This window comes from Cetorhinus maximus, chromosome 14 (genome assembly GCF_964194155.1).
Source record: "Cetorhinus maximus chromosome 14, sCetMax3.hap1.1, whole genome shotgun sequence".
NCBI classification, from domain to species: domain Eukaryota; kingdom Metazoa; phylum Chordata; class Chondrichthyes; order Lamniformes; family Cetorhinidae; genus Cetorhinus; species Cetorhinus maximus.
In genome coordinates this window covers 78907108-78929938 of record NC_135892.1, presented here as the reverse complement: position 1 = coordinate 78929938, position 22831 = coordinate 78907108, and the positions used below count along the sequence as shown (strand labels likewise).

The 22831-nt window shown below is 41.6% G+C and overlaps 1 long non-coding RNA gene across 2 annotated transcripts in view; it reads left to right on the top strand.

Moving 5' to 3' along the window:
- The window catches only part of LOC144689760 (uncharacterized), a 72940-nt gene that overhangs the window by 28053 nt on the left and 22056 nt on the right, over window positions 1–22831 (top strand). The window contains exons 1-3 of one of the 2 annotated variants that reach the window (XR_013578700.1): window positions 3926–3961; window positions 12751–12828; window positions 13517–13598. This is a non-coding gene — a long non-coding RNA (uncharacterized LOC144689760). Of the gene's footprint in view, window positions 1–3925; window positions 3962–12750; window positions 12829–13516; window positions 13599–22831 lie in introns of those variants that run through there. The other variant, XR_013578701.1, reaches the window with a different exon arrangement.

The window sequence follows — 22831 nt, the reverse complement described above, 5'->3', positions numbered from 1 at the left end:
TTATTGAATTTTGTGTGGTCCTTGGGGCCACACACATATTGATCATTGACTGTCTGCTCGCCTGCCTTTGCAGTATCTGTCTGACGGGCTCACTGTGGAATGATTATATCTCTCCTCCTTTCCTCTGCCTGCATTAAGGCCTCCAATGCTGCATTTGAGAAGTTCGGATCCTTCTTTTGGCCCTGCTGCTTCGTTGCTTTGGTTTCTTTTTGCTCAGAAATTCTTCCCCAGCCACTTCCAGCACCTGCTACAGCTGAAATGCACTTCATCTTTTAAGAGAAGCAGGCTGGCTATAAGAAATGCAAGTTAGTTTTACCTGGCATGAATATGGGATCCCTCCTAAGTGTGCAGCCACTCAAGAGCACAGGGCTGGGCAACCTGCCAGAATCATGGAGATGAGCAGACAGCACAAGGTTAGCATGATTTCTGCATCACTTTCATCAGGTGCAGGGTCGTCACGCATCTTGATCCCTATGTCCATTAATGGGACTTTTTGAGCCAGCCTAATGTTTTAAAAGAAGCACCATTGCTGTGTCAACAGAACATTACTAGCTTTCAGTTTGTTGATCTAAGCTGTAATTTGCCATATCGGTCTTCACTATGGAGGACACAAGTAGCATCCCAGAAATAGCTGTAAATCAGGAATTGGAAGGGAGTGAAGAACTCAAGAAAATTACAGTCAGCAGGGAAGTGGTACTGAACAAATTGTTGGAGCTGTCGGTTGACAAGTCCCTGGGTCCTGATGGATTTCATCCTAGGGTCTTAAGAGAAGTGGTTAGTGCGAGAGTTGATGCATTGGTTTTAATTTTCCAAAATTCCTTCGATTCAAGAAGGCTGCATTAGATTGGAAAATAGCGAATGTAACTCGTTTATCCAAAAAGGGAGGGAGTCAGAAAGGAGGAAACTGTTGGGCAATTAGCTTAACATCTATCATAGGGAAAATGTTAGATGCTATTATTAAAGACGTTATAATAGGGCACATAGATAAATTCAAGGTAATCAGGCAGAGTCAACATAAATTTAACCAATTTATTGGAGTTCTTTGAAGAAGTAACATGTGTTGTGGATAACGGGGTGGATGTACTGTACTTAGATTTTGAGAAGGCATTTGATAAAGTGGCATATCCAAGGTATTGTGGAAAATAAAAGCTCATAGTGTAGGTGGTAACACATTGGCGTGGATTGAAGATTGGCTAGCTAACAGGAAACAGAGTAGGCATAAAAGGGCCATTTTTTGGTTGGCAGGATGTGACGAGTGGTGTGCCACAGAGAGCAGTGCTGGGGCCTCAACTCTTTACAAATTATGATTTGGATAAAGGGAACGATGGTATGGTTGCTAAATTTGTTGATGACAAAAAGACAGACAGGAAAGTAAGTTGTAAAGAGGACATAAGGAAGCTGCAAAAGGTTATAGAGAGGTTAGGTGAGTGGGCAAAGATCTAGCAAATGGAGTATAATGTGGGAAAATGTGTGGTTGTCCATTTTGGCAGAACAAATAAAAATAGAAGTATATTATCTAAATGTGAGAGATTGCAGAGCTCTGAGATGCAGTGATCTGGGTGTCCTAGTGCATGAATCACAAAATGTTAGCATGCCGATGCAGCAAGTAATTAGTAAAGCTAATAGAATGTTATCGTTTATTGTGAGGGGAAATGAATACAAGAGTACGGAGGTTATGCTTCAGATATCTAAGGCATTGATGAGGCCACATCTGAAGTACTGTGTACAGTATTGATCTCCTTATTTAAGGAAGGATGTTCATGTGTTAGCTCTTCAGAGAAGGTTTACCAGATCAATACCTGGAATGTGCGGGTTGTCTTATGAGGAAAGGCTGGACAGGCTAGGCATGTATCCACTGGAGTTTAGAAGAGTAAGAAGCGACTTGATTGAAACATATATAAGATCCTGAGGGGACTTGACAGGGTGGATGTGGAAAGGATGTTTTCTCTTGTGGGAGAATCTAGAACTAGGGGTCAGTGTTTAAAAATAAGAGGCCATCCATTTAAGACAGAGATGAGGAAGAATTATTTCTTGAAGGTCGTGAAACTTTGGAATTCTCTTCCTGAAAAGGTGTTTAAGGCAGAGAAAGATAGATTCCTGATAAGCAAGGGAGTGAAAGGTTTTTGGGGATGGGCAGGAATGTGGAGTTGAGGTTAAAATTAGATCATCCATGATCTTGGTGAATGGGGGAGCAGGTTTGAAGAGCCGAGTGGCTGACTCCTGCTCCTACTTCGAATGTTTGTATGTGGAACTATTACTACATTTTGTATTTGCGCGGTGGTAGTCAACTCTGCATTAAGCATTGCCTAGCGGTGACTCAGGAGCCCCACTCTGGCATGGCAGTCTCTACCACATTTGCTGCAGAGGAAGACAGTGGGCCGAGAAGATGCACAATTCACTGAACCTATGTTTCTCTGGACCCTCTTCTCGGCTAGCTGAGTTTTTGCTTCTGCTCATCTCTTTGAATGCCCTTCCGAACAGTCAGGCTCCAGAGGTCACAGTCATGAACGACTGTCTCCCAGTTGTCAGTGTCAATGTTCACCATCCTCATAAACCGCTTTCAGGTGTCCTTGTAGCAGAAATATGGATGCCCAGGAAGTTGTGGCCAGGATGCCAGTTCACCATACAGAAAGTATTTGGATATATGTCCATCATCCATCCAATGAACATGGCCGAGCCAGCGCAGACGTAGGCTTAGCCATGAATGTATGCTGATGGAATTAGCATGCTCCACGACCTCTGAGTTGGTGACCGTGTTCTGCCAAGAGATACCGAGGATACATCTGAGACAGCGAAGATGGAAGTTCAGCCTTTTCTCCTGCCAAGTATATGTTGTCCAGATCTCATCACTGTAGAGGAGTATGCTAAGTGAAGAAAGGTGGGTGTTTAAGGCAGTTTGGAAAGCGAATAGAGAATGGCACCAGTAGCCTTGTCCATTTGAGGTGTTGCTTTTAATGTTTTGAAAACCAGAACTGTTAAATGTTAAAAATGGAAAAATATTCTTTCATCCATTGGATTTCACATTTCACAAATTTTAAAGGTATTGACTGAGCAAAGTAAGTCTCAATGAAATATGAATGTCTGTAACTGAGAGGCATGCTGAACATTTAGTCCCAGGACTGGCCAATGAACACTGGGAGGACTCAGCTTTCTGAACAGGAAATTTCTGACAGCATAAACTTAGGGTCTAACTTTACTCTCCAAACCTGAGTGAAGGTCTCTGAAATGCTCCTGAATACGGTATCATAAAGTAAGGAAAATCTAGTGAATACAGTAATTCAATTGATGAAAGAAGGTGAAGATGGTACACTCTCCAATCCCGCAACGACCACAGAGACTCAGGCTTCCTTTTAACCGGTTTTATTCAAGCATGTGCAAAGGAGCTACAATCATTCCTAAGAATGAAGACCCAGCTCCCAGATTGATTACATTTCATTACTTTTGTGCTTTTTCTTATCATAGTACATTTGAATACATCCAATCGGTAACCGACACACCGGTCCCATGCTAACTCTATCCTATTGTGTACATAAACATGTGATTTTGCTAATCAATTATTCTAAAGGATGTATACATAATTATATTATCCAATCAAAATTAAAACACGTACGCAAAGACCTTGGTCCTCACAACTCAAGACTGTTTGTGTTTCATCAAAGCCCCCTCTTTGTCCATTGTATGTCTTCCCATATCTAAGCTAAAACCATCAGCCCCTTCCCTATGTGAGAGGGGAGTACACTTAATCAAATTTAAGTCCTACTTTTGTCTCCAGTCTGAATCTCAAGGCTGTGCAATGTTCATCTGGTAATCTTCAATTCTTAATATGTTTAGCAGCCATGTCTGCCTTGAAATTTTAAGGGTTTTTCAGTAAAGTCTTACTGTATTCTCTTTTAGCATTTTTAATTTCCCCCTAACAAAGGTTTCTGCACTCCTTTCAGACCTTGATCAGGAAGCAACACAGGTGAGAACTAGTGCCAGTAAAGGAGTATTTTGCATGAATGCTTGCTTTGCTACCATGAGTTCAAATGTTTGAACAAAGGACAAAGCAGGGAAGAATTCTAAGACCTAGTAGATGCCGACCTATATTCCAGCAGATCTTTAGGCTTCATAAGCCAATTGCACCCAGCAGTGTCATATTTGGAGAAGCATGGCAGCAGCTGAGTAACAGTCATGTTAGCATACCTGCACCATCACATTGACCTGCAAAAGTAACTGCAGGCATTATCTTAGAAAGCAAACAGATATATCTCAGTTAGTGGCATATGCAGGCAGTGGGTCGTATGAATCTCAGTTAACTTGTACGTATGTTCAGCCATCCACCTTGTTTAGGTGAGCACATCAGCATCTGGTACTACTCCATGAAAGTTTACAAATCAAACTTCAAAGCATGGGAAAATACATTGAATACTCGCCTACATGCATAGGAACATGACACACCCATAAGGATCACAACCATTCAATCACAACATGAAATTATATCTGTGAAATATATATAGTAATCTGTCATTTTTAATGGGATGAAGAGGAAGCTCCCAAGTACAACAAGGTGACTAGCTATGTCCACTTCATAATTGTAACCATGTCAAATAAATTTTTAGGTGCAATGTATTGAATAAAACTTTACACAATAGCCACTGTGATTTGTCTAATGCTAGGAAGCCGCTGGTGAGTCAATTGTTGTGTTCATACTCTTGTGTATTTTTTCACTTTGCCAATGCTGTTAGTTAACTTTGACATTTTTGTGGCTTTCATTATTATTAATTTACATTTCTGAATGTGAACTCAACAATTGCTCAAATTCCCCTGTTAGTCCAAGGGTGCAGCTCTGAAATATTCATTATAACTTGTCTTGGAAATAGGGCTTAACAAGCCTTAACCAGCAAATTTTTGTTTAGGGCTGTGGAAGAGCAGGTGGCGGGGTCTTATTTTTGTTGACAATCTTCAGAAGAAAGATCTGTTATTTTTCTAAAGGCTTTGCTCACCTATTCACTTACAAAAAGTCTGTGATGCTTATGCTCCACAATAGGCTCCTCCAACCCGACCTTATCAAACGTTATTCTTCTATTTCTTTCTCATTCATATGTTTATTTAGATTCCCCATGAATGTTTCAAGCTTTTTTTCCTTAAGTACTCCTTGTGATACTGAGTTTCACATTCTCACCAATTCTCTCTTAGATTTATGAATGAGTATCTTCTATGAATGGTCCCTATTTCTGCTCTGACCAGCAATTGGAAACAACTTTTCTATGTTTGTCCTATCAAACCCTTTCGTATTCTTATAGACCTCTATCAAGTCATCCTTCAACCTTCTTTCAGGAGAAAAGAGGCCCATCCTGTTCAATATTTCCTGATAGATGTAACCTCTCAGTTCTAATATCATCCCTGTAAACTCTCAGTTCTAGTATCATCCCTGTAAATCTTTTTTGCACTACTTCAGTGCCTCTATAGTTTTACAATATATCAGAATTATTCAGTCGTCCAAGTGTGGTCAAGCCAGAGTTCCATACAAGTGTAACATGACACCCCTGCTTTTTAATGCTATCCAGTTAGAATTAAATCCCTTGCTTTTTTTATTAATTTACGGGATGTGGGCATTACTGGCTCAGCCAGCATTTATTGCCCATCCCTAATTGCCCTTGAGAAGGTGGTGCTGAGCTGCCTTCTTGAACCACTGCAGTCACAATGCTGTAGGTACACCCACAGTGCTGCGAGGGAGGGAATTCCAGGATTTTGACCCAGTGATATTAAAGGAATGGCGATATATTTCCAAGTCAGGATGGTGAGTGGCTTGGAGGGGAACTTCCAGGTGGTGGTGTTCGCATGTGTCCGCTGCCCTTGTCCTTCTAGATGGTAGTGGTTGTGGGTTTGGAAGGTGCTGTCTAAGGAGCCTTGGTGAATTTCTGCAGTGCATCTTGTAGATGGTCCATTTCAAGTTTCTGGTCAAAGGTAACTCCAGGATGTTGATAGTGGGGGATTCAGTGATGGTAATGTCATTGAATGTCAAGGGGTGATGTTTAGATTCTGTCTTGTTGGAGATGGTCATTGCCTGGCACTTGTGTGGCACGAATGTTACTTGTCAGCCCAAGCCTGGACAATGTCCAGGTCTTGCTGCATTTGAACATGGACTACTTCAGTATTTGAGGAGTCGTGAATGGTGCTGAACATTGTGCAATCATCAGCGAATATCCCCACTTCTGACCTCATGATGGAAGGAAGGAAGAATAGAGGAGCTGAATATTATTTAAATGGATAAAGGCTGCAGCACAGAGGGATTTGGGAGTGCTTGTGCATGAATCCCAAAAAGCTAACATACAAGTTCAACAGGTAATAGGGAAGGCAAATGGAATGTTGGCCTTTATTTCAAAGGGAATGGAGTACAAAAACAGGAAAGTCTTGCTAAATCTATGCAAGGCACTAGTTAGACCACACCTAGAACACTGAACAATTTTGCTCCCCTTACCTAAGGAAAGATAGACTGGCATTAGAGGCAGTCCAGAGAAGGTTCATTTCATTAATCCTGGGTATGGAGGGATTTTCTTATGAGGAGAGGTTGAGTAGGTTGGGTCTCATTGGAGTTTAGCAGAATGAGAGGCGACCTTATTGAAACATAAAAGATTCTTCGGGGGCTTGACAGGGTAGATGCTGAGAGGTTGTTTCCCCGTGTGGGAGAGTCTAGGACCAGAGGGCATTATTTTAGAGTAAGGGGGCGCCTATTTAAAACAGAGATGAGAACGAATTTCTTCTCTGAGGGTAGTGAATTTGTGGAATTCTTTACCACAGAGAGCTGTAGAGGTTGGGTCGTTAAGTATATTCAAGGCTGAGATAGACAGATTTTTAATCAGCAAGGGAATCAAGGGCTGTGGGGAAAAGGCAGGAAAGTGGAGATGAGGATTATCAGATCAGCCATGATTTAATTGAATGGCACAGCAGACTCGATGGGCCAAATGGCCTACTTCTGCTCCTACGTCTTATGGTTTTAAGGTCTGAGGTCATTGATGAAGTAGCTGAAGATGGTTGGGCCTAGGACACTACTTTTGGTGATTTGTGCATTTGTACCCCTAGATCTTTGCTCTTCCACCCCATTTAGATTCTTATTTTCCAAGAATATATGACTTCCTTATTCTTCCTTCCAAAATGAATAATCTCACATTTGTCTACATTAAAACTTATTTGCCAATTACATTCTTTTTGTTACAAATGTTCCTTAGACACAGGGGAGGTGCCAGAGGACTGGAGAATTGCGAATGTTACACCGCCGTTTAAAAAGGGTGCAAGGATAAAGCTGGCAACCACAAGCCAGTCAGTTTGACCTCAGTGTTAGGGAAACTTCTGGAAACTATGGTATGGGATAAAATCTATCTCATAGACAAGTGCAGGATAACTAAGGAAAGCCAACATGGATTCATCAAGGGAAAGTCATGCTTAACTAACTTGCTGGAGTTTTTTGAGGAGGTAACAGAGAAGGCCGATAAAGGAAGCCCTGTCGATGTGGTGTATATGGACTTTCAAAAGGCATTTGATACAGTGCCACACAGCAGATTTGTGCACAAAATTCTAGGTCATGGAGTAAAAGAAAATTAGGCATTTGGATAAGAAATTGGCTGTGACAGGAAACAGAGTAGTGATAAATGGTTGTTTTTCAGATGAGAGGACGGTTTGTAGTAGAGTTCCTCAGTGGTCAGTGTTGGGACCCTCACTCTTCTTGATATATATGAATGACCTGGACTGTGGTGTGCAGGGCATGTTTTCAAAATTTGCAGATGATACAAAGATTGGAAATGTTGTCAAATGTGATGGGGGTAGTCTTGGAACTTCAAAAGAACATGTTGGTGGATTGGGCAGACAAGTGGCAGATGAAGTTCAATGCAGAGAAGTGTGAGATGATTCCTTTTGGCAGGAAAGATATGGTGAGACAGTATAAAATAAAGGGAGAGCCTCTAAAGAAGGTGCAGGAACAGAGGGACCTCAGTGTTAACATACATAGATCATTGACAATGGCAGAGCACGTTGAGAGAGCAGTAATAAAGCATATAGCATCTTAGGCTTTATTAATCGGGGCATTGAATACAAGAGTAAGGAGGTCATGTTGAACTTTTATAAAACACTAGTTAAGCCTCATCTGGAGTACTGCATCCAGTACTAGGCGCCATACTTGAGGAAGGATGTGAAGGCATTGGAGAGAGTACAGAGGAGATTCACGTGAATGATTTCCAGGATAAAGAACTGTAGCTATGAGGATAGATTGGAGAGGTTGGGACTGTTTTCCTTGGAGAAAATAAAGCTGAGAAGAGACTTGATAGAGGTATTCAAGATCCTGAGGGGTATGGACAAGGTAAATAGTGAGAAACTGTTTCCACTTAAGAGAACTTCAAGAATTAGAGGGTACAGATTCAAAATAATTGGCAAAGGGAGTAAATGTGAGGATTTTTTTACCAAGAGGGTGGTTGGAGTCTGGAAAAAACTTCCTGAAAGGGTGGTAGAGGCAGGTTCAATCAAGGTATTCAAAAGGGAATTGGATTGTGACCTGAAAAGAGAGTATGTACAAGATTACAGGGATAAGGCAGGGGAACGGGACGAGGTGGAATGTTCTTTCAGAGAGACAGTGCAGACTTAATGGGCTGAATCGCCTCCTTCTGCACTGTGATACTGTGAAATGTGAGATTTTATAAGGGAGCTATGTTTCAGGACTGTACCTTTTAATTTAGGGTCAAATGGAGGAATGAAGAGGGTCATGTGACCCGTTCTGAATTCTGCAGACAGTAAGCTTGAGTGGCTTGGGCTTTAAAGATTGAAAGAGGACCCCGGGTTGTTTTACTGGGAAGAAGGTGCAAGATGTTCATGACTGTCAACAATGGCAAAAAAAACATATGTGCGGACAGTGGATAGACTGTTGGTCTCCAAAGTCCCAAGGAGTTCAGAATATCAGGTTTTTCAAATGGTTATACTTTAAACTGTCTATTTAGTTTCAATGTTGCCATGGAGATGGGTTTTGAGACAGGGAGAGTCCATAGGATGCCATTGAAGGATCAGTCTACAGGGTATTTTCTTAAAATATCACTGAACCACACAGACAGGGTCAGTCTACAGGGATCTGAGAGACAGAGCAAAGAAAGACAGCAAGTCTCTATGGTTCACCACGCAAGCATGTGGGTAGGAGTTCACACTCTGATTGAAGAGACTGGGTTCATGATTTAAACGAGACCAAAAGATTCACCTAGCTTTGGCTAGAGGGAGGAATCTCCAGGGTAACCACTGTAAAAGCCAGTTCAGGGATTAGAAATTATCTGGCTAGAAAAGCAAAAGAAGGGAAGCAAACCTTCAGGATATGAGAATCACTTTGGACTGATTCTAGGAGAATAGAATGCCTACTTATGGGACAAAGTACAGAATAACTGTAGAGCGAGATTTTCGGTTGTTTGAAGTGTTAAACGGGGGACCTTTTCTGTACACGTTACCTACTGAAATAGTGTTTAGTCAAAGTTGCTCTTAGTTTAAGTGTTACAGTAAAAGTCTTAAAATGTGGAAGCCTGTCATGGCCACTGGGAATTCAAATTTCTTTTTAAAAGTTATCAGTCCCTATGGGGATTGCAACACTTTTAGCAAGTTTCTTCTTATATTTCATCAGTCTTCCTTAGTATAAACGACACCCTGAAATTAGAAGTAATCTGCAAATTTTGAAATTATTCTTTTGATTCCTCAGCCCAAATCGTTGTTGCAGGTGGTAAACAACAGTAGTCCCAACACTGATCTTTGTGGAAAACCACACCCCAGTTTTTGCCCCTTGAGCAATTACCCTTAACTCACACTCTTTGGATTCTGTCTGTAGCCAGATTGCCATCATTCTGCTGCTTAGCCTCTCTCCATGGGCTGTGACCTTAGTCATGAGTCCACCATTCTTATCGAAGACCTTTTGAAATTGCAATTTACCCTTGTCTATTCTTTCTGTTACATCTTCAAAGAATTCAATGAGATTTTGTTTTTTAAATCTGTGTAAACTAGTCTTTATTGTCATGGGCAGAATGTATCTGCTCTCTTCCTGCCCATAATCAGTATGTTTTGTTTGGAAAGCAGTGTGTCTTTTCTTACCCATGAAGTGTGTATTCCAGTTAATTCATTAGCAAGCTTTCATGAGCTTAAAATAGACAAGGTTATTTTTCTCCCACACATACCCTGAATGAATGCAACGTCACATACTTTGTCTTAAGCATGCACACATACACACAAAGATTGGATACATATAAAAATAGTGCACTTTTACAGATTACAGTTACTTCGGTCGGATTTATGACTTCCAGTCTCCCACGTGACAGGCCTGTCATTTCTTGAATGGATTCAATGATTTAAAGTTGAATTGAGGGTCCTGTAAAGCAAAGGGTTTACAGCAGATTGTGAGGTTGCTTGTAGTCGAATATCTAAGAAGTTGGTTCTCAGGTGAACTTTTAAAACTGGATCAGGTTAAGTACTTTGGCTGCTTGATAACTTGTAGTTAGTTTCAGGGTCTGGTACTCAGACTGGCTTACGACTGATTGTTTTGATGGATCTGCTGGGTCCTGGGGTAATAAGGTGGAGTCCCTGAAATCATCTTCAATCACATGACTGCTAGGTTAATGCTCCTGAGGCTCATCCAGTCTGGTTTGGATGGGGGAGCCCATTGTAATACAATGGAAAGTTGATCATGGCCATTCAGTTTTGATCTTCCCTTTTGTCCATTATGAAACATGAAGGTAGGCAGTCTGGAAACTCCATACTCTTTAGATGTGGCATATTCTTAAACAATGAATTGTGTGAATTTCACAAATGGCTGTGAGGTACCCTCGCCTATGTCCATATTTAATTAGGTATCTGCCTGAAACATATTTTTAGTTTCCAGTTACTACTGCATCTTTGATTAAAGATTCTATTATCTTCCCTATCATTGATGTTATGCTAAGTGATTCCCTTGACTTCTTTTATCTCCCTTTTCTAAAATAGGAATAACATTAGGGATCTTTGCTGGGTCCCCTATTATTCGTCATTTATATAAACGACATAGATGACTACGTGGGGGGGTAGGATTAGTAAGTTTGTGGATTGGCCGGGTGGTTAACAGTGAGGTTAAGTGCCTTGGACTACAAGAAGATATAGAGGGATACTCTTTCGAGTTATCAACAGTCACAGATTGCAACTCTTTTGAGTACAATCACAGTTCTTGGTTTCCATGAGTGGGACATGAACCCACAACCCTCTGATTCAAAGGCGAGGGTGCTATGAACTGAGCCACAGCTGACACCTCTAGATCTAGAGGGATGATCAAATGGGCAGATAAGTGGCAGATGGAATTTAACCCTGAAAAGTGTGAGGCGATGCACTTTGGAAGGAGTAATTTGACAAGGAAGTATTCAATGAACAGCATGACACTAGGAAGTTCTGAGGAACAAAGGGACCTTGGCATGTGTGTCCATAGATTTCTGAAGGCAGAGGGGCATGTTAATGGGGTGGTGAAAAAGGCATATGGGACACTTGCCTTTATCAATCGAGGCATAGATTACAAAAGTAGGGAGGTCATGTTGGAGTTGTATAGAACCTCAGTGAGGCCACAGCTGGAGTAGTGTGTGCAGTTCTGGTCACCACATTATAGGAAGGGTGTGATTGCACTGGAGAGGGTGCAGAGGAGATTCACCAGGATGTTGCATGGGATGAAACATTTAAGTTATGAAGAGAGGTTGGATAGACTTGGGTTGTTTTCGTTGGAGCAGAGAAGACTGAGGGGCAACCTGATCGAGGTGTACAAGATTCTGAGGGGCATGAACAGGATGGATAGGGTGCAGCTGTTCCCCTTAGTTGAAGGGTCAGTCACGAGGGGACATAAGTTCAAGGTGAGGGGCAGGAGGTTTAGGGGGGATGTGAGGAAAAACTTTTTTATCCAGAGGGTGGTGACAGTCTGGAATGCACTGCCTGGGAGGGTGGTGGAGGCGGGTTGCCTCGCATCCTTTAAAAAGTACCTGGATGAGCACTTGGCATGTCATAACATTCAAGGCTATGGGCCAAGTGCTGGTAAATGGGATTAGGTAGGTAGGTCAGGTGTTTTTCACGTGTCGGTGCAGACTCGATGGGCCGAAGGACCTTTTCTGCACTCTGTGATTCGCTGCCCACTAGTTCTCTTTTTCAATTTATTTATATATGTGTATGTTCATATAAATAACATAGTGCGTCTGATATCTGTTTCTGAACTTCTTTTACTGTATGCTTCTCTAATCTCCGAAACAGTGTTTTACCTTCTCCAAGTTTTTGATGAATTCATTAATTATCTTTCTCTCTTAAATGCCCTTTATAGCTTTTTTGATCTCTTCTAATGTTGTGACTACCTTTATTAGTGTCCCTGATAAATACTGAAGCAAGTAACTAATCAATTTTTCTGTATTTTGCTGTCATCAACTGTGAGTTTATCTTGTGCAACTGTGTCTACTTTGTTGTATTTAGTCCTGAGAGGAAATTATAGTCCAAAATTATAAAATGATTTGAATCGAATAACACAGGTGTACACCTATTTTAGGCAATCTAAATTTTGGGAACTAGTATTCACAATGCTTGAGAGAAAATAAAACTTTAAATGCTCTATACAAACCCTGGCTTCTTAAATTAAATACATACATTGTGTCTAACAGAACCAATTGGAGTTTAATGCACATCAGACAAAGTTCCATCATGTTGTTACGTTGTTATCCTTTAACCAGCAAACAAAAGTGATTTCTTTTCAACTTGCACTTTTAGGGTAACGATGTTGCCCAGCATTTTTCTAATGAAGAAAACCAGACTCTGAGCAGGAGTCTGGCAAGAGGATTACAGAAGGTGATTTAAAACGTGGGTAATAGGAAGGTTTTAAATAAGGGAGTACTGGGGCATGATAAATGAAGGATGCAAAAGCAGGCTGGGGAAAAGTCAGACGAATTATGTACAAAGCCCTTTCATTGAACTCAGTTCTAACAACATTGAATAGGAATGAAGGGTTTTTACTTCCTTTCCTATTGCTGTTTTTCTTTCAGATATGACAACAGTTATCCCCAAAATGTGACTTAACACGTTAAATTGAATGTGAAATGAGTTTCGTAAATTACAGTAACAAATGTCATGGAAACTCTTGAAGTGTTGCAAGTGACCACAAACCACACATAGAAGAGAGAGAAAGGGTGTACTTAGGAGCATTTCATGTTTATTCAAAGCTTTTTAAATAAGTTTTGCTTTTTTTTTTGGTAAATTTTACATGTATTATTAATTAAAATAGTGAAGCATGAATAGGGGCAACTGTAAAGTGAACTCTGAGGTTTGCATAATGTCTTTTGAAAAATGCATCAAGCCATTGGGAGCAATATGTTTAGTTTTAATTTTAGTTTTAAATGTTTAGGACATTGAATTTTGAAAAATTTAAATATATGGGAACTGTTCAATTCTGTTGCTATTGGTTGCAGCTAAAAATGCAATATGGATTAGTGGAGCAGGGTGAATTCGCTCAAATCTCTCTTCTTTTCTCTCTTGAAAGGCTGATTTATGCAGGGTACAGTTCCATGGTTGCTTTAGCTTTAAGTAACCTGGATGGCTTTTCTTCATGTGTTACAATGTTGGTGAGTAGCCGACTCAAAACTGGGGCATCTCAGTTAAACCCATTCCTACCATTTATTATTTTGTTTACTCTTAAAATCTTAGATTGAACATGTATTTTAACTTATGTCTTTTTTTCTGTGTGCCAGAAATTTCTGTCATTGCTCTTTTAAGAACTGATCATGACAGAAGGCAGAAGCAATGTTGCATTTATGGCACTTGTTCAGAAACTCTCACAATGGGCTGGATGATAAAACGTCAACTGCCATAGTTATAAGCTACATAACCCATAAGATTTTGTGTTCAATTCCTGTGTTCAATTCCTCAGCTAATATCAGTTTGGGAATAGTTGATCTAAATGCATTTCAACGAGGGCTCTGCAGGAAAAACGGCGACTTGGATAAGGTCCTTGGGGGACTGGTGGAGTTCATGAACTATACCCCAGCAAGTCAGCACCTTCAAGGGTGAAAATTGACACAAAAACATGAATAAATCATGCTTCTAAGAATTGTTTTAAAAATCATCTCAGGATGTAGGTATAATTGGCATGGCTGGAATTCCTTCCCAATCCCTAATTGCCTTGAGAAGGTACTGAGTCTTCAAGAACTAGGCAGTCTGAATGGTGTGGCAGTTGGTACAACTGTGTGACTAGGTAGGCTACTTCATATGGCAACGAAGAATTAATAATGTTGGTGTGGGACTGGAGTCACATTTAGGACAGCAGCTTTCCTTCACTAAAGCTGATTTTTTATGACAATCTGTTAGCTTCATGGTCACTTTTATTGATAGGAGCTTTTTATTTCCACATGTTTTAAATTGAATTCAAATTCTAAAACTGCGAGAGTGGGATTTAAACTCTCATTCTTTGGGTTATTAGTCTAGACTGATAACCACTGCTCGATCAAACTCCGGTGCTGTTACTTCCTGGCATGCAGAATTCCCCAGTGGTTTTCTGCCAATAGGAATGGAGGTTGAAAATAAGTGTCTGGTCTCTGAAGTGAGCATGGCAAATTGAAGTAACAACGATGGGAGTTGATTGCTTCAATGCCCTTCTACAAGGATTGTATTGTTGATATGGGCTCAGTGGTTCTGAAAACCATTTTTAAAATTGTTTTATGTTCTCTCCCTTTTTTCCTCTTGAGTTTTGCTGCAGTGCTGTTCCGTGAGAACTTAGCTCTCTGGTAACCTTGACCAAGTGACCATTCTTAATAGAATTTACTATATTTTTATTTGCATGCTATTTGAGTCTGGGTGCAACACAGCCAAAATCAATCATCATCTCATCTAATTACACAGATACACACTTGCCACTTACTGGATAGAGTTTACTGTCTCAAACTTGTCTGCACGCCTCATAATGTTAAAGGCCCAATCAGGCAGGCAGTAGGCATGCACACACACATGCACCATATTTGGCAAGGATGAAAAAGAAGTGCCCTTAACCAATACCTGAAGCAGGCTTAAAGTCCTTTGCATATGCAAATAATGGGCCTAACTCCAGCTTCAGGTCCCATCTTCAAGATTGGTTTGCCATGAGGTAGCCAACACCTTTGCGATCTCCAGTCCTGTCCCCGCATTTCACTGTTCCAACCCCTGGGATCTCCAACATCGAAATCTTTGACAGCAATTCGATCCCAAAATCTGCAATCCTCAAAACCAGTCTTCATGCTAGATTCCTGTCCTCAAACTCCTCTGCGTTCCCAACCCGATTCCTGACACCAATCCCTTCAATCTTTGACACTGAGCCATAACACAAATCCCAACCCCTGGTCTCTCAGTTCTCAGACCTCCTATCCTTGGCTCCACGTGACCTGATTCTCGATCCCAGACTGGATCCTTCCCCCAGACTCACTTGGCTGAGGCCAGCAGTGGATTGATTTATCATTACTCTTTGCAGGTGGGCTTGTGTGCTATATTTAGCTCCATTATAATGATGCCCAAGTTCCAATATCAGATGAACCTTGGACTTCAACATTCTGGTCCAGGAAATGTACCTGTATCCTCCTCATACCCAAAAATAGGGACACCCAAATTTCTGGGTCACTAAGCCTAACTGAAATACTCTTACTACCAGGCCAGAGATCAAACTGGGCATTTTTCTGGTAGGAACAGCTTAGGATGGAATTTGTTTTAGTTGTGGTAATGCTTGTAGATGAATGCTTGTATATATTCCCCACTCCCTCTTTTTGCTGTGGATTGATGAGTTTTGTTAGCAACTGATCGTGCAGTCTTAAATTTAAGCCTAATAACAACCTAAGCCTAATAAGGCAGCAGTTGTTGGGCTGTTGACCCGTGGAGACGATGGGGAAATTTGCCTGTTCAGCAATAGTGGCATCTGCCAGCAAGCCATTGGTTTTCTTGGGAGTCCAGCTGGTTTTACTTTCCTGAGTTGAAGAGGTTTTGGATAGCTGTGAAGAGGTTGTGGGGGTGAAATTAAATTTTGATGGTTGCAAATTGGCTGCCCATTATACACCCTGTCTGATTTTCCTTTCCAATTACTTCAATGCAAAGCAAAATTGGTCTTGGTGTATAAAGGGTGGCTGATTCACTACCACCTATTTTGTGCTCCTAAAGTTGAATTTCACCCCCCCATGTCCCTTTCCCTTGCTGAATTTTCGCACCCAATTTTTCCCCTTCCCTCCTTGTCTCTGCTGAAGTTGGTGACTCCATGACAGGAAAAATGGTTCCACAAATGTGCTCGCCAAGTAATGTGTTTAGCAGTGTGTGCTAAAGGGCTAATCGCCCACAGAGGCATCAGTCAAGCCTGATTCTGGGCTTATCTGGCACGAGTGCCTCCTGGCTGGCGCATGGAAAATTTAAGTAAAACTATTAGAGTGGATTCATTCTTGTGGTCTTGTAAGTTAATTATCTTATTAACCGGCTAATAAGTTTTTTGAAATCATTTTTCAATTGTTTCATGTACTCTCGGACTACTTTCAGTCACTAAAGATCCTGATTTTTTTTCCCCCCAACCTATTGACCTGGGTTTTGTATCTGTTTTTGCCTCTTTTTCGTGGTATCGAGGTGGGGTGGAGAGACATTGTGGTGCACAAGGTATCACAACTGTGTGGGACAGGCCAGATGGTCCTTTGGCCCTTTTCCTGTCCGTCATTTTTTAAATGTTTGTATGTCTGAATTCCTGCTAGGTTTTTGCTCCCTCACCTCCCAGAGGTACGATCAAACCAGAGGCCTTCCTGACCAGCATGGCTCAGGGGTTCAGTGGACACACTGAGAGAGCTGTTGGAAAGTGTTTAGCATCGAAATGACTTAAATAGATTGAAGAGAATTTCCATGGAGTCAGCTCTTTTGCAAAGTTGGTGGAAACCCAGGAGAAACGCGTGGTTTTTCCATTCTTTCTAAAAGCGTTTGAACAAGCCGGGAGATCAGGAGAAACCCCTGGCAGGAATTTTCCAGTCAGGCTTAAGTAGGCTTCATTTTAAAATTTTTACACATTTCCCACAGTGTGCAGTGGGATCCACTAATTATTATTTTTTTTAAAAAGTAAGAACATTGGTCACCTGTTCTTCTTGCTGTGCATTATCAATGCTTTATGATTCGACTTTAGGACCCAGAGGAATGGGTGGTTGGGGCTATAATGGGATGTTGCAACGTGTTGGGGAGAGGCAACCTTTACTTCCTGCTTTGCAAACACAACCCCTCACCCGAATATCCCGGCGAAGGATTATTATTTTGTTGTTGTTGTTGTTGCTGCTGCTTCTTATAATAAATATTTTTTTTATTTTTAAAAAAAAAAGCCGGTCAGCAGCGCAGTTTCTGCACAGTCACAGCAAATTTTAACGGGAAAAGCTGCCGCACGCAGCCGAAGCTCGAGCGTGCCGGACGGCAGCCACTCCTTTCGACGACATATACTGGCGGGCGGGCGCGCGGGGAGAGAGAGGGAGGCGCGCGGGGCGCGGGGGGGGGTTAGAAACCGGCTGGAAGAAACTTTGCGAGCGGGCACTAGGTTCTTGCTGAACATGGCCGCACAGTGTTATCTGTTTAGAGGATGCTATGCACCGTACTGTAAAAGGCCAAAGTGTCCTGCGTGAGTGACTGAGTGGAGCCCCCGAGGAAGGGGAAACTTTTTTTTTGCAGGTAAAAATCAACTAGTTTGAAGAAACAACACACGCGCCCGCGCGCGCGCGCGCTCACACACAAAAAATCCCCCAGCTTTTCGAGGCTGGTTCCTGTCAGGTTTTGCGTTGCATTTGCAGGAGGGGCGAAGGGTTTGCATAGGCGTGCAAAAGAGGTAGGTAGGATTCATTCGAAGCTATTTTGGGTGATGTTAAAAGATTTTTTTTTGGTTGGGGGGGGGGTGTGGGGGTAGAAGTTTTTTTTTGCAGACTGACTGTAAGTCTGCAAAGGAGAGAGGGGCCTGGCAAGCACTGTCTGTTGGATTGTTTTTTTTTTGAGTTGCAGTCGTGTGTTTTTGAGGGGAGGAGGAGGAGGAGGAGGGGGAGAGGGTGGAGGAGGAGGAGGGGGAGAGGGTGGAGGAGGAGGAGGGGGAGAGGGTGGAGGAGGAGGAGGGGGAGAGGGTGGAGGAGGAGGAGGAGGTTTTGGGGGGGGGTCCATTACCTGGGTGATTGACAGAGCTGCTGCTTGTCTCCAGAGCCAGTCCTAGGGTTATAGCATTAGGCTTCAGGCTTGCCCAAGAAGGGACTCCAGCAGCCTCAACTCTCCATTCGGGATCGCTGGAGGGGCTTTTGTTTTTGTGCTTGTTGAGCATTTGCAAAGGTTAGAAAGTTAACTGAGCCTCGCCTCTGTGGTAGTGAAGAAAGTCATTTTGAAGGATAGTTGGAGGGAAGTTGATTTTTTTTTTCTCAATAATCTGGCTTTACTGAGGTATTTGCGACACTCAGGGACGGGGAAGTTACTGGGTGTACAGTTCTCGCTGGCGTCAGAAGCAGAAGTTCGGTTCTCCGGCTTTTCTTGCAGTGTTTTTTAAAAAAAATTGTTTTCTGAGTTGGTGCAAATGGTTTAAACAGAACGCGAATGACAAACACACATTGAACTCCTGAGTTTAGCGCAGCATTATGTTTGATGGGACGAAACACGTGAAGTACATTAAGTATTATTTGGGTGAGGCAAATGCAGGTGCACAATAAGGTCATTGTTCAGTTTCTTGCTGCATTTACGAAACTGCAACTTTGTAGAATTCATCTGGGGAAAAAAAAGTTTGTGCTTAAACCTGCGGGCATTCTGACATTGTGTGAGATCTTTGTGATGAGCACCCTGTACTCAGTGCAAAAAAGAGGAAAATGCAAATTATTTGGATGTACGATCACCTGCAGAGATTGCAGCTTCTAATAGTTTTTAAAAATCCAATTTTTAAAGATATTTTCGGGGCTGAAACCGTAAATGCAAATGTCAAACTAACCATTATAAATCCAGAAAGGAAAACTGTGAAATATTTAAGTGCAAATATATACTTTTGGCTGAGGGTTTTTTTTTGTTCATCTGGGGAGCAGGTATATATTCACGTTTTCCATTTTGTAGCCTGTTTCCGATACAGGGATGTGAGATTGGGTTGCTTGTTAAACATAGGAGCAAATGTGGGCCATTCAGCCCCTCCAGCCAGTTATGATATTCAGTTAGATCACAGCTGGTATGTGCCTTGGATCCATTTGCTTGCTTTTGCCTCATACCCTTGTCGACCAAAAATCTTAATTTTGAGTTTTTTCAGTTAACCTAGTGTCGGAACAGCTGACTGAGAGAAATTCCAAATTTCTATCTTCTGTGTGAAGAAATGCTCCTTGGCATCACTATTGAATGGCCTGGCTCTAATTTCAAGTTCATCATAAGAAATAGGAGTAGGCCTTTTGTTCCCTGAGCCTGCTCTGCCATTTTAATATGATAATGACTGATGTGATTATGGCCTTAACTCCACTTTCCTGCTTGACCCCATAACCCTTGACATTCTTGTAGATCAAAAATCTGAATATGTGTTGCTGTTTTGGATACCCCTCTTTCTCCCCCCGCAACTAGAGGAAAAAGTTTCCATCTATCCTCCCCAATCAATTCCCTTTAATCATGACCAGAAAATCTGGCCATCTATCTCCCTTTGATGTTCAGTAGCCTTACTATCGCTGAATCCTCCACTGTCAACCTTCTGGGAGTCACCATGGACCAGAAAATTAACTGCACCAACCATATATGTACACTGGCTTCAAGAGAAGATCCAGAAGCTGGAAACTCACTTCCTGACTTTGCAAAGTCCCCACCTACAAGGCACTAGCCAAGTGTGATGGACTACTCTTAACTTGCCTGGATGAGTGCAGCCCCAACAACATTCAACACCGTCTGGGACAAAGCCATGCTTGATTGGCACCTCATCCACCAACTAAAAAACATGCACTACTTCTGCCACCAGTATACAGTGGCAGCAGCGTGTACCACCTGCAAGAAGCACTGCAGCAACTTGCCAAACCTCCTTCCACTGCGCCTTCCAGACCCACAACTCCTGCCACTGAGAAGGACAAAACAGCAGATGTGTGAACACTACCACCTGCAAGCTCTTCTCCATGCCACATACCATCTCAAGTTGGAAATATATTGCTGCTGCACCAAAATCCTGGACCTCGCTTCCTTACAGCGGCCTCGAGTGTCGTTCGATGGACTGCTACAGTTCAAGAAGTTGGCTTGCCACCATCTTCTTGAAGGCAATTCAAGATGGGTGATAAATTGCCAGCAATGTCTACATCCCATGAATGAATAATGAAAAAAATCTTGAACACCTCCATGAGATTGCCCCCCTCTTAATTTTTATATTAATTGTAATACAAGCGTAGTCTCTGCAACCTCACCTCATAATTTTATCCTGTATCGTTCTGTGACTGTGTGCTACACCCTTTTTAAGACAATGTGTTCTTCCTGATGTACGATGGCCGGCACTGAATACAGTACTCTGGCTGTGGTTTCACCAGCGTTTTATCCAACTGCAGCACGGCTTCTGCCCCTTGAATGTTGGTGAGAGGGATGTTGTTTGGCAGTCACTTTTTGGCTTACTTTAGGTTTGGGCTGTCTGTCACACATTGTCACTGTGTGTCCCACAGATGCTTAAACCTTGTGGTGGGAGGATGAATACATCTTATTGCCCAAGTAAGAGCAAATTTCTTATTTCTTAGGCAGTTCTTTTACCCTTGGGTCAGGCCCAGCAAACGAGAGATTGGGTTGGAGAGGATTTTAATGTTGGTCAGTACCTTTTTGACATGCTGTGTAGTTTCTCTTTTTTTTAAGAAAAATTGCTGCCTGACAAATTTGGTTGTTTGTTTTATAGAGCTATTTAATGAAATAATAAATACTGACTTTCATAACTATTTATTTTTTCCATAAACAAAAACTACCATTCTGAATTTGATGCAATTAATTCTAATCTTGAGTTAGTTTATTCTCAGCTAGTGGCCCAGAACGCATGGGGTCAGAACAGATTTCCTCTGCACGCAGAAATTCCTGTGGTTTCTGGGAGCTCTGTTTCTATTCACTTCTATTATGTAATAGGATTATAGACCCTTTTGCAGCTGTGCAAGAGGCATGATGATGATTAACATGCTTTCTCTCATCCCAGATGATGACTTAACAGGGAAGAACTTGTATTCATGTACCCCCTATCATGACCTCAAGATGGCCTTTAACTCTTTAAAGCCAATTAAGCACTGTTGGTGTGTTGTAATGTAAGGAATTGGTGTACAATTCTATGACCCTCTTATCTGGCATAACCGGTTGACCCTTCATATTTGAGTAAGCAGGGATAATGGATTTGAATCCTGTTCTTGTTTTACATGGACTCCCAGCATACATTGCACTGTGACAATCAGGAGTGGGTATATTGGCTACAGGTGTTTGTTTTTCCCCGATTTCTCCCACCCCCCAATCCCCCGGCCCTCCAAGTTGAGGAATGTTGATGGCAGTTGTGCTTCAGCATCGTTTCAGTTATAATCTTGGACCAGACCAAGGTTCAATCTTGATTATATTCATTTAAAAAATTACTTTGAATTGACAGTTTACAGCATTGTTGACAAAGTGTTTAATAATTATACAACTATTTTCACTGACTTCAGCATTGCAAATGATGAGGATTGCTGAGTAAGCTGTCGGTTCATTGCAAATTAATTAAATTTGACCAGCCTGCCTTTGGGTTAGCATGCAGCTTGGTAGATGGATCCTGTCAATGGCAAAAAGGATCATACGGTGCTCTTAAGGGTTACATGTAACAGTATTGATGTGTTCAAAATCAGGAAGTTAGCTTTATATATGGATGTTTTGTACATTTTCTGAGATGGAAGTATAGTTGCTGATGGCTGGTGCTCTCCTGTTTGAGTTATTCTATATTTTATCTTTAGTTTGTATATACAGCCATAAAATAGTGCTGGCTACTTGTACAATAAGCCAATGAATTATACAGTATTAGCTGTTCTAGCATTTTATTGATTTTTTATGCTAAAGGCACTCCAGAATGTGCCCATGCATGCTGTATGTTAGTTAAATACATCTCGATTCTTACTCTTGAGTGTCGTACTTTTTAATGGTTTTGGGTGCTTGACGCTAATGCATCCATTGTTTTTCAAGTAGGTTATAAAATATAAAGGCTTAACTATCACAGTTGTTGCAGCACAGAAGGAGGCCATTTGGCCCATTGTATCTGAACCAACTCTTTTGAATGAGCATTTCACCTAGTGCCATTCTCCTGCCTTCCCCTTGTAACTCTGCATATTGTTTCTATTTAAATCATCATCTAATTCCCTCTTGAATGTCTCGATTGAACCTGCCTCCACCATAGTCTTGAGGCAGTGCATTCCACTTGCTGCGTGAAAAAGTTTTTTCTCATATTACTTTTGCTTCTTTTGGCAATTACTTGAAATGATGTGCCTTCTCGTTCTCAATCTTTTCACGAGTGGGAACAGTTCTCTCCGTCTACTTTGTCCAGACCCCTCATGATTTTGAATACCTCTATCAAACCTCCTCTCAGCTGCCTTTTTTCCAAGGAAAACAGTCCTAACTTGTCCAATCTATCTTCATACCTGAAGCTCCTCATTACTGGAACCATTCTCGTGAATCTTTTCTGCACTCTTTCCAAAGCCTTTACACCCTTCCTAAAATGTGGCACCCAGAATTGTATGCAATACTCCAGCTGAGGCCAAACCAGTGTCTTAAACAAGTTCAACATAACCTCCTTGCTATGCCCCTATTAATCAAGCCTAGGATACTGTATGCTTGATTAACTGCATTTTCAACCTGTACTGGCACCTTCAAGGACTTG